The sequence below is a fragment of the Orcinus orca genome, chromosome 11 (genome assembly GCF_937001465.1).
Source record: "Orcinus orca chromosome 11, mOrcOrc1.1, whole genome shotgun sequence".
Taxonomy (NCBI): domain Eukaryota; kingdom Metazoa; phylum Chordata; class Mammalia; order Artiodactyla; family Delphinidae; genus Orcinus; species Orcinus orca.
In genome coordinates, this window is record NC_064569.1 from 72,732,233 (window position 1) to 72,741,993 (window position 9,761).

Genomic DNA, 9,761 nt, shown 5'->3' on the forward strand with positions numbered 1-9,761 from the left:
CAAGAGCTTTATTTTAAAATAAGACTGTCCTCAGGTGGGGGGAGGTGAAACACAACAAAGGCTTCCATGTTGAAAGGCAGACAGTCCAGATATAAGCATATACCTACACGCGTATGAAAAAAAATCCATATAACTAATTGATCATGAACAGCAATCGATACCAACAGGAGCCATTAGATTATTAATAAACCCAGAAAAGTGGCATGCATAGCGGCCAAAGGTGGCTGCCTGCTGCGCTCTAACCCCAGGAAAGGCAAAATTACGCGTGCAGAGGAGGGTCGAGCCCTCCGCAGGTTTAAAGACCCCCGGAGCACCTCTTGCCCTACCCTCCGCGCCAAGCACCAATGCACCGCACAGGATTCGAGCACTCCCAGCGCTGCGAGTCCGGCAGAAAACTGGTGAATGAAATACGCACAGACACCAACCTGGCCAGTGACCGCGGCGCAGAACCAAGGGGTCGCTAACTAGCTAAGCCACAGGATTCTCCAGCAGGATGGAATAAAGGGAGTACACCCCCCCCCACCTCCGCAACTGGAATGCGGCTCTTACTGACCCTTCCAAAAAGGGGGTGGAGGACGCAGGATTTTTTTCTTTTAAACTAAGTCTAAGAACGCGAATCGGAAGCAACCGAGAACATCCTGGGGGGCCAGACAACAGACACCGGGCGAGACTGTTCTCCAACTCCCGGGGAATCGCCATCCGGTGTGACACGCATCAATCAACTAGCCCCAGCCGGGGGCCGACCCCGGCCCCGCTCTCCGCCCGCGGAGCGCCAGTGGGGCTGAAGCCGGGGATTAGAGGGGTGACCCTCCCGGGGCGCGGGGAAAGAGTGCCGGGCACCGTTGCCCTCAAGGTCACCAGGCGCTGAAGCGGGGGCGGCCGGCCGCAAGATGGGCTATGGCGCGGCGGAGGCGGCTCGGAGAAGTGAAGAGCTGCGGGGTTAGACGCGAAGTCCCACCGAGCCCCGTCCCTGGAGCCCTGGGCGGGGACTCCCGGCCGGACCCGGCGCTGAGGCGCACGCCGAGGAAGCCGCTCACCTTTACGATCTGCCGGGGCGGGCGCGGCGGGAGGCAACCTGCGAGGGAGCGCCGGAACGTCCCCGCCAACTTCTCCCGAATCCGCGCAGTCCACGGAGCACCCAGCTGTCAGGAGCCCCGCCGCGACGCCCCCACCTCCGTGTTCCGCCAGGCTTCCCCCGCAGGTGACCTGTCCCGCCGCCCCCGCCGCGGACGGGCGGCGGCCGCCACTCACCTCGCCAAGCAGCAGGAACCATTTTCCGAAGGGGAAAGGAAGGGGAGGCTGCAGGAGGGTCGGGGGGAGGGGGCGGTGAGGACAGCGGGAAACGCAGAGAGCGGGGGCTCGGTCCTCAGCCCGTCCGCAGGCGGCTCGCACGACTCAGAGCGCCAGGCGGAGGTTCGGCTGCACCTCGAGGATGAGGTGGCCACAGAGCCGAGAGGTTCGGCTTCCACCAGCCGGGGCTCCCTACTCACGCTGCACTGCGAGGAGGCGGCGGCGCCGGCGGCGGAGGAGGAGGCGGCGCCCGGCCGGCCCCCGCCCAGAGCCCGGCAGCCGCCGAGTGGCCGCCCGCGTCCCCGCAGGACCCGCCTCCTGAGCTCCGCAGAGCCGCACACAGGGCGCGCCGCGCTCAGCACGGGCAGCTTTGCCGGCCTCACGCCGCCGTCCGCAAAGGCAGCGGCGGGCAGGGTGCAGCCCCCTCCGGGAGCACCGCAGCCCGACCCGCTCGGGGCGGGGCCTGCGGCCCCCGGAGAGCGGACAGCGGAGCACGAGGGGGCTACGCGAAGCTTCGGGCAGGGGCGCCGCTTGCACCGGGTGGCCCGCAAGATTGCAGGGGGAGGCAAGGGGAGGTGAACACTCACCCGTTCCGGTCTGGCGCTCCCTTCTCTCCACACCCTCTCGCCTCCCGCTCCACGCTGGCGGCGCAGCTGCTGCCACTGCCGCCGCCGCCGCCGCCGCCGCCGAAGCTCGCGTTGCCGCCGCTGCCGCCTTGGCTAGGCGCGGTCACGTGACGCGGCCCGCGGGGAGCCTGGGGGCGGGCAGGCGCGCGCGCGCGGGAGGAAGCGCGACTCGGACGGAGACTGGGAGCTGAGCGGAGCCGAGAGGGCGTTTAAGGGGAGGACCCGAAGAGCGCGCCCCCGGCTGGCGAGCGCGCGCCCGATGATTAGCACTTGCCGCGCGGTGGGGAAAGGGTGGCCGGAGTGAGGGGCGGGGGACTCGTGCCTCCACGCGCCCCTCCCTCTCTTCCTCCGCTGAGCGCCTCGGCCGGCCGCTGCCCCCGCCCCCTCCCGTTCGCCCCTTTCCTCCTGTCGCTGCCAGCGATTGGCTGAAAGGCTCTGACGTCCTTGTTTCCATGACGTATCGGGGCGGGGGGCGGAGGGGGAGGAGGGGGTGGGTCGGACAAGCGGGGCGGTGACGCCGTCAGTCACAGCTGCTGTTTCCGAGCGGGTCCGGGCGGCTCCCGCAACTGTGGAGGCAGGAGAGCGATGTCTGCGGCACGCTGACTTGGGCGCCCTTTACTTGGGGTCCCGCCCGAGGCAACCCCGGGTCTACGCTCCTCCGAGCCCGGGAGCCGGGCTGGCGGGCGGGCTAGGGCAAGCCCTCCAGGCGAGGACCGGTTAACGCAGACCCCCGCGTCCGCGGACATTTGAGCGGCTCCTCGCCATGTCTCTGCTCCACTCCGTACCGGACTCGGTTCCTGTCCCGGGCCGTGACGCACGCGCCGGACGACAAAAGTGCCGCCTAGCTCGCTCCCTCCTTGGAGGAGGACAGCCCACACCCCCCACGGGCGAGGGGCGCTCCATCTCTGTTTCTGCCGGTCGGGCCCGTAGACTCCGGGGATACCCGCTGCAGCGCCCAAAGAGTTAACGCAGGCGTTCGGCCGGTGTGAACAGGCCCATCAGGATCTGCGCTCAGAATCCCCGTGTCTTCCTTTGGGGTTTGCGTTTTCTACCTATGCCAAGCCTTTGGCTCTTCAGTTCACTTGTAGCATCTCGGAGGGGGGAGGGATTGAGATGCTGAAAGGTAACATGCTTTGCCACAACCTTCAAGAGATTTTGCAAGTTAATAAAAAAGAAACCACCGTAGTGACATTTTCAGAAATAAAACGGGTTTTCTTTCCTACACACACATACACACGTGTTCAAAGATTTGTGTCTTACCTAAGACATCGTGCTCCATCTTCGTCTAATCGCCTCTGTTTGAACTGTCGCCGCTGCTTTAGAGAACTTGTCCGTGTTATTTTCAATACCACTTAATCAGAACAAAAAGATAAATTCTGCAGAGGCTCCTCCTTTCTCTTAACTCCAGGACTGGAAGAATTAATGTCTGTAACGTCTTCCTAAAAGCAAACAGTCGATGCGAAGGACTTTATTATGTATGTTCACTCTGGTAGTGTTTACATTAAAATAGTTTTGAAGGATTTAAAAACTAAATATGTGAAAAGTTTAAAAAGCAAAAAAACCCCAGTTAACCCTGTTGAAAATTTTTTTTATCAATTTACGTATCTTACCAGGTCAAACAGTACCAACATTTTGAGCTGTGCCCTTGACATGCAAAACAAGCACTAGGCAGGATGACCCCGTTTTTTCCTCTCATTAATCACTGATAAGAAATTGGTTGGTGGGTACAACAGCCCTTCCTGACACTATTTCAAAACTTCTTAACAGAAGAACAGATTAACTTTTCAAAACGGCTTAGAGACATTTAAGACTCATTGGCCTTTGTCCAACTTTTCCTCCAAGGAAGTCGCAATAGAAAATTGAATTATGTATTCTACTTTAATCAAGAATTTGACATTAAAGTAATATATGATTCATTGCTATAGTGCACTAGCAAAATGGATAATAGATTAAACTAGAATCTGTTCACTGTGGGTTTGTTGCAGTTCCAAATAACAAACGGTATGCTCGTACAGTGTTGTGGTCATGAAAAATTACTCAGCATCTTCATTTTAGAACATGATTTCAGTAGCGTTTTCATTTATGGAGATTATATACATATATATCCCAGAACATATTTATGTGCATTTTAATGAAATGTGAGTCACATACAATAGTATATTTTTACTGTCATAGTCAAGATGATTGTACTGTGTAGTTTGGTTTTTATATTTTCATTCTTCAAACAGAAAGCAATATATAACTGTACACATTATATATAGAAAATTCATCTTTTTCTCCCAAAGGTTTAGCACTGAAACCTTCTTAATGGCATATTTTTCATTGTAAAAATCAAGAAAATATTTGATTACTTAAAAAATGGAACTACTTAAATTCAAGAATGCCACTGTATATGATATAACCGTATTCTTTTAATCTTAGACCTCACTTACTCTATGGATTCAATTGATCCATAGATATATTGGTGCATAATAAGAGCAATGTAATGCAATTTATTGTTGAAATACTTAATCTTCTAAACCACTTTTAATATGCTTTAAATATTTATTTTTAGTTACAATGAAAATTTTATAAAGGTATTTAAATCTTATGGCAAGTTACTATTTGGGATGTTAACATTGCTTGAAGACAGGCTGTGTATTCAAAATAATGTATTTTGCAAACTGTTAAAGTATGTTTCATTTAGTGGCATAAATCTCACCTATTGACATCTTTTCTAATAAGTTGATCAATTCAATATGAACTAATCTTATATAACTTATGGAGACAGTTTTCTAAAATCCTCAATGTAATTAAGTGTAAAGGGAAACATTAGGATCTTTATTCCCTCAAGAATTCTGTCACATTCATCTATCGAGGGGACAAAATAAAGGCATACCAACAGCAGCATATTTTTAAAACCATATCATTTCCCAAAGTACACTTTTATACGTATGTGAATGTGTCAGTGCTAATCATTGCAGAATACTAAAGAGAACTGACAGGTGTAAGGGAGGCAAAAGAGGAAAAATATTCAACGCTTCATAAAAAGTAGTTGTGTATGTTCTCAAATTTCCATTAACCTGGATCATCAGAGAGAGAGATATGAAGTGAAACATTACTTAGCTGAAAGCCGCAGAGAACTGTTATCTATAAGTAACAAACTAATTACATTTGCTGAATTAAATGAAGTATGATTACAGGTAAGCCTAGAATAAGAATTTTCAAGTCACATAATGGAAAATTTTTATAGGTGAAAAATGTGAAACGGTTAGATGTCATAATTTGATGGGAATTATTTAACATCCTGTACCCTTCAGTATAAGGCATTTTTTTTCTACCCCATATGTAGTATCTAGGTCATAGAGTGTGGCCCTAAATCTAAATTCCAGAGACTCAAAAAAAATGGAAAGCTCTTACTTAAATGTTCTTGAGGAAGATTTCCTAAATGAGGATTTGGACTTGACTGGTGCCACGAAATATATAGGAGATTTAAATTAATGCAAAAGAAGATGGGGAATAGAAATGCCAGGAAATGTACCTGAGAATTAGCAAGTTTACCACATCCATTTTCCTATCCTTTCTTTATCTATGAAACAGAGATTTACTACCTTTGTTACCTTTCACCTCCATATGTAACTCATTTATTTTCCCATTAATAATGGTGAGTTATGGTGTATCATAGGGTTGTTGTGAAGTTTTGGTGAAATGTTTATATTAAGCTCTTAACAGAAAAATTGGCGTTAAAAAAACGCTCGGGAGCTGTTATTATTTTTCATAAGCATGCATTCTTTATCCCTTATTACAAAGTAAATGTGCTGCAAACAAGAATATACATTTTTACTTGACTTACTTTAATGAATAGGGGCTTATTCTCATGTTAGAAGTTCAGAGGTAGGTGATAGTATGATTGATTCAGTTGCTGAACACAGAATCAAGGATCCAGGCTAACAGCTTTCTGCTCCACCCACCCTGGTGTGTGCTTCAGTATTTTTTATGCCCAAAACAGGAAAGTCAGAAGGATTTTTCTCACATCTGTGGTGCATCTTATGTTTTTCAGATTATTTAGTGCTTATAGTTTTATATAATTTTTCGTTATTGCCTTCCTTTCCTTTGAAACCCCTCCTTTGTTCTCAAGATATTAGAATGTGCCGAAGAATCACCTGTGTGAGCTTAGCAATGCAAATTCTTGGGGCCATAGTGGCAGAGCTTTTGACCCCGACTGTTTAGAGTGGAGCCAGAGGATAGGCATTTTTGATGGTTCCTTTAGGTGACTTTGATGCACTTCACAGTCTCTGTTTCCCTCCTTTGTCCTGACATTCTCTTGTTGTGTTCTTCTTTAGTTCTTCATTCTCTTTCCCTGGTTATTTCCAATATTAAGTTCTTATACTTGAGCATTTCCTCCTATCCTGACTTTCATAAAGTTCACCCATTTTCATGACTTCAGCCCACTGAGGATAAGGATAATGTTACTAATTTATTCATTAGTCATTTGTTGATCTTGACAATTATCCTCTCAGTTTACTAAGGAAGGAAAACATGGAAGATGCCTACTGTTTAGGAGGCATTAGCATCAAGGTAGTAATTCATCTATTCTTTTATACAAAGAAACTTTCATTAAACATTTATTACATGCCAGGCCTAATAAGATCTGGCACATAATAGGTGATTAAAATAAAATTAGTTTGAAATGAATAAACAAATGAACTATCACCTCTCCAATGATAAATTCTAAATTTTTATCCACTGCCTTGTTCTTTTATTCTGGTGACCCCAGGGAACTCCTTCAGGGTCATTTTTTTTCTTCCAGGTAGAAATAAATTTGAGCCTTGAATGACACAGGGGTTGAGGCACCCAGCTCCCAGCAGTTGAAAATCTGCCTATAACTTTACAGTCAGAACCCTCAGAATGGGACAAAATATTTGCAGACGAAGCAACTGACAAAGGATTAATCTCCAAAATATACAAGCAGCTCATGCAGCTCAATATCGAAAAACAAACAGCCCAATCCAAAAGTGGGCAGAAGACCTAAACAGACATTTCTCCAAAGAAGTTATACAGATGGCCAACAAACACATGAAAGGATGCTCAACGTCACTAATCATTAGAGAAATGCAAATCAAAACTACAATGATGTATCACCTCACACCAGTCAGAATGGCCATCAACAAGAAATCTACAAACAATAAATGCTGGAGAGGGTGTGGAGAAAAGGGGACCCTCTTGCACTGTTGGTGGGAATGTAAACTGATACAGCCACTGTGGAGAACGGTGTGGAGTTTCCTTAAAAAACTAAAAATAGAACTACCATATGACCCAGCAATCCCACTACTGGGCATATACCCTGAGAAAACCATAATTCAAAGAGTCGTGTACCACAATGTTCATTGCAGCTCTATTTACAATAGCCAGGACATGGAAGCAACCTAAGTGTCCATCGACAGATGAATGGATAAAGAAGATGTGGCACATATATATAATGGAATATTACTCAGCCATAAAAAGAAACAAAATTGAGTTATTTGCAGTGAGGTGGATAGACCTAAAGACTGTCATACAGAGTGAAGTAAATCAGAAAGAGAAAAACAAATACCATATGCTAACACATATATATGGAATCCAAAAAAAAAAAAAAGGTTCTGAAGAACCTAGGGGCAAGACAGGAATAAAAACACAGATGTAGAGAATGGACTTGAGGACACGAGGAGGGGGAAGGGTAAGCTGGGACGAAGTGAGAGAGAGGCATGGACATGTATACACTACCAAATGTAAAACAGATAGCTAGTGGGAAGCAGCTGCATAGCACAGGGAGATCAGCTCTGTGCTTTGTGACCGCCTGGAGGGGTGGGATAGGGAGGGTGGGAGGGAGACACAAGAGGGAGGGGATATGGGGATATATGTATATGTATAGCTGATTCACTTTTTTATTCAGCAGAAACTAACACACCATTGTAAAGCAATTATACTCCAATAAGGATGTTAAAAAAAAAACAAAAAAACTTTACACTCAGCCCTCCCTCTGCACCAGAGGTTCTGAATCCTCGGATTCAACCAACTGCGAATGGTATCGTACTATAGTATGTATTTACTGAAAAAAATCCACATGTAAGTGGACCCAAACCTGTGTTTTTCAAGGGTCAGCTGTGCTGGAAGAAAAAAGCCAATTTACCAGTCATCAAAAGCCAGGTCACTGAAAGTCAATTTTTTGACTTATATGTTTTTGATGGCAGAGAAGAAGGGGTCAAGGGAGGAAAGCTGAAATGCTGGGGAGTGTGCAGATCAGAATAAGGTAGGATCTAAAACAGAGGGGATTCACCTTGAAAAGAAAAAGGAACATCTCTTTCTCTGACGCAGAAGAAAAAGGCAAAAAAAAAAAGTGTCAAAAAAGTAAATACTGAAGTTTAGAGTAAAGATGACATAGGCACACAAATGTCATCTTAATATTCCTTATATAATAATAGGTGCTTTTGGTCATCAGCCAGAATTGAGTAAGGCTAAGTAAGGAGAGGTTTGGGTTGATTAAAGAAACTAAAGGATGAGCAAAGGATAAAATGTTATCCAAGGCCCAGGCAAAGTTAGAGTACAATTTTATAGCAATATAGGTTTGCACAATATTCTCTGGTGATTCAAGAGTTGGGGTTTCTCATTGTGGTTACAGTTGTTAAGAGTTCAAGAGAGTCTGGTGCAGTTCTTCTCAGTGGGGTTTGTCATGGACCCTGATAATTGGACTGTATTAGTTTGCTAGGGCTGCCATAATAACACACCACAGGCTGGGTGGCTTAAGGAACTGAAGTTTATTTTCTTACACTTCTACAGGCTAGCAGTCCAAGATCTGACTATTTGCTTTGCCTTTCTATTTTGGAATCTACGGCCTCCAGGTTCTCACTCTTTGCCAGTAACTGTGCGGGTAACTACTCTTTTCAGTAGCTCTTTGAACTCCAGTAACCATGTCCTCATAATCTTCTGCTTGCCTCCCCTGTTTCTGAGCCAATGATTACTTAATTCTCACATCTACTTATACTCACTTCTGCTTACTTGTTGCTTAGTTTCTGACCTCACTGGTTCATCGTGAACTTTAATTATGCCTGTTTCTTAAAAAAAAGTCCTGATAGCTGATTCCCTTGCCTTGTTAAGATTCTCACCTCCTCTGCATTTCTGGTTTTCCCCGTTCCAAATTCTAGCCCCTTTTTAATGCTCTGCTACTGTCACACACAATCACTGCATTGAGTTAAGTGTGTCTGGCCACTGTCATTTCATTTCTTATTTTATTCACCTAAATTTTTAAATTTAATTTTTAAAATATTTCTTAAATTCCTTGTTTCAGTGTAAGCTATTGAAGCCACTTCACCATTGAACAAAGAATATATCACAGCAAAATTACTTTTCCAAGTAATAGTGCCTTGTTTATAGGACTACAAGAACACTCCTACACTAAATAATCTACCAAAAAGGATGAAAATTTTATCGTTTTGGTTTGGTTGTGTTAAATTCTCTTTGAGCTATCATTATTCTACTGATATCATAGCATGCATATATGGTCTTCTATATTCCTGGGGACGATTTCTGAGGTAGTCCTATTCTAACTAAAGATCTCTTTAATCATACCCTGACATAACCAGAGTAAAAGGTTGTATAATTTGTCCAAAGTAGTTCTTGCTGTGGGCCATAAAAGGAAGTAAAGCATACAGTGTCTGGACCTAGGGAATATATACATCTATATAAAGTCATGAAATATCAAGAAAAATAATTCCAAAGAAATACATAAATATGTGACAGTATAGTACACATTGCATAAATTCGTGCCAAGAGAACTAAGATTCATTGGAAAGATTATTATGCTAAAGATGACTCTTAAACTTGGTTCAG

At 45.7% G+C, this 9,761-nt stretch overlaps 1 protein-coding gene across 10 annotated transcripts in view; it reads right to left on the reverse strand.

Annotated features, from left to right (window-relative positions):
- Positions 1–2,274, reverse strand: part of ATP2B1 (ATPase plasma membrane Ca2+ transporting 1) — a 130,358-nt gene extending 128,084 nt beyond the window's left edge. For 3 of the 10 annotated variants that reach the window (XM_033415480.2, XM_033415478.2, XM_033415483.2), the window contains exon 1: positions 1,252–1,509. The gene's annotated coding sequence lies outside the window, so the exon portion shown is untranslated. Of the gene's footprint in view, positions 1–1,037; positions 1,167–1,251; positions 1,510–1,877 lie in introns of those variants that run through there. The other 7 variants (XM_049694855.1, XM_033415484.2, XM_033415485.2 and 4 more) reach the window with 6 other exon arrangements.
- Between the last annotated feature and the right edge of the window lie 7,487 nt (positions 2,275–9,761).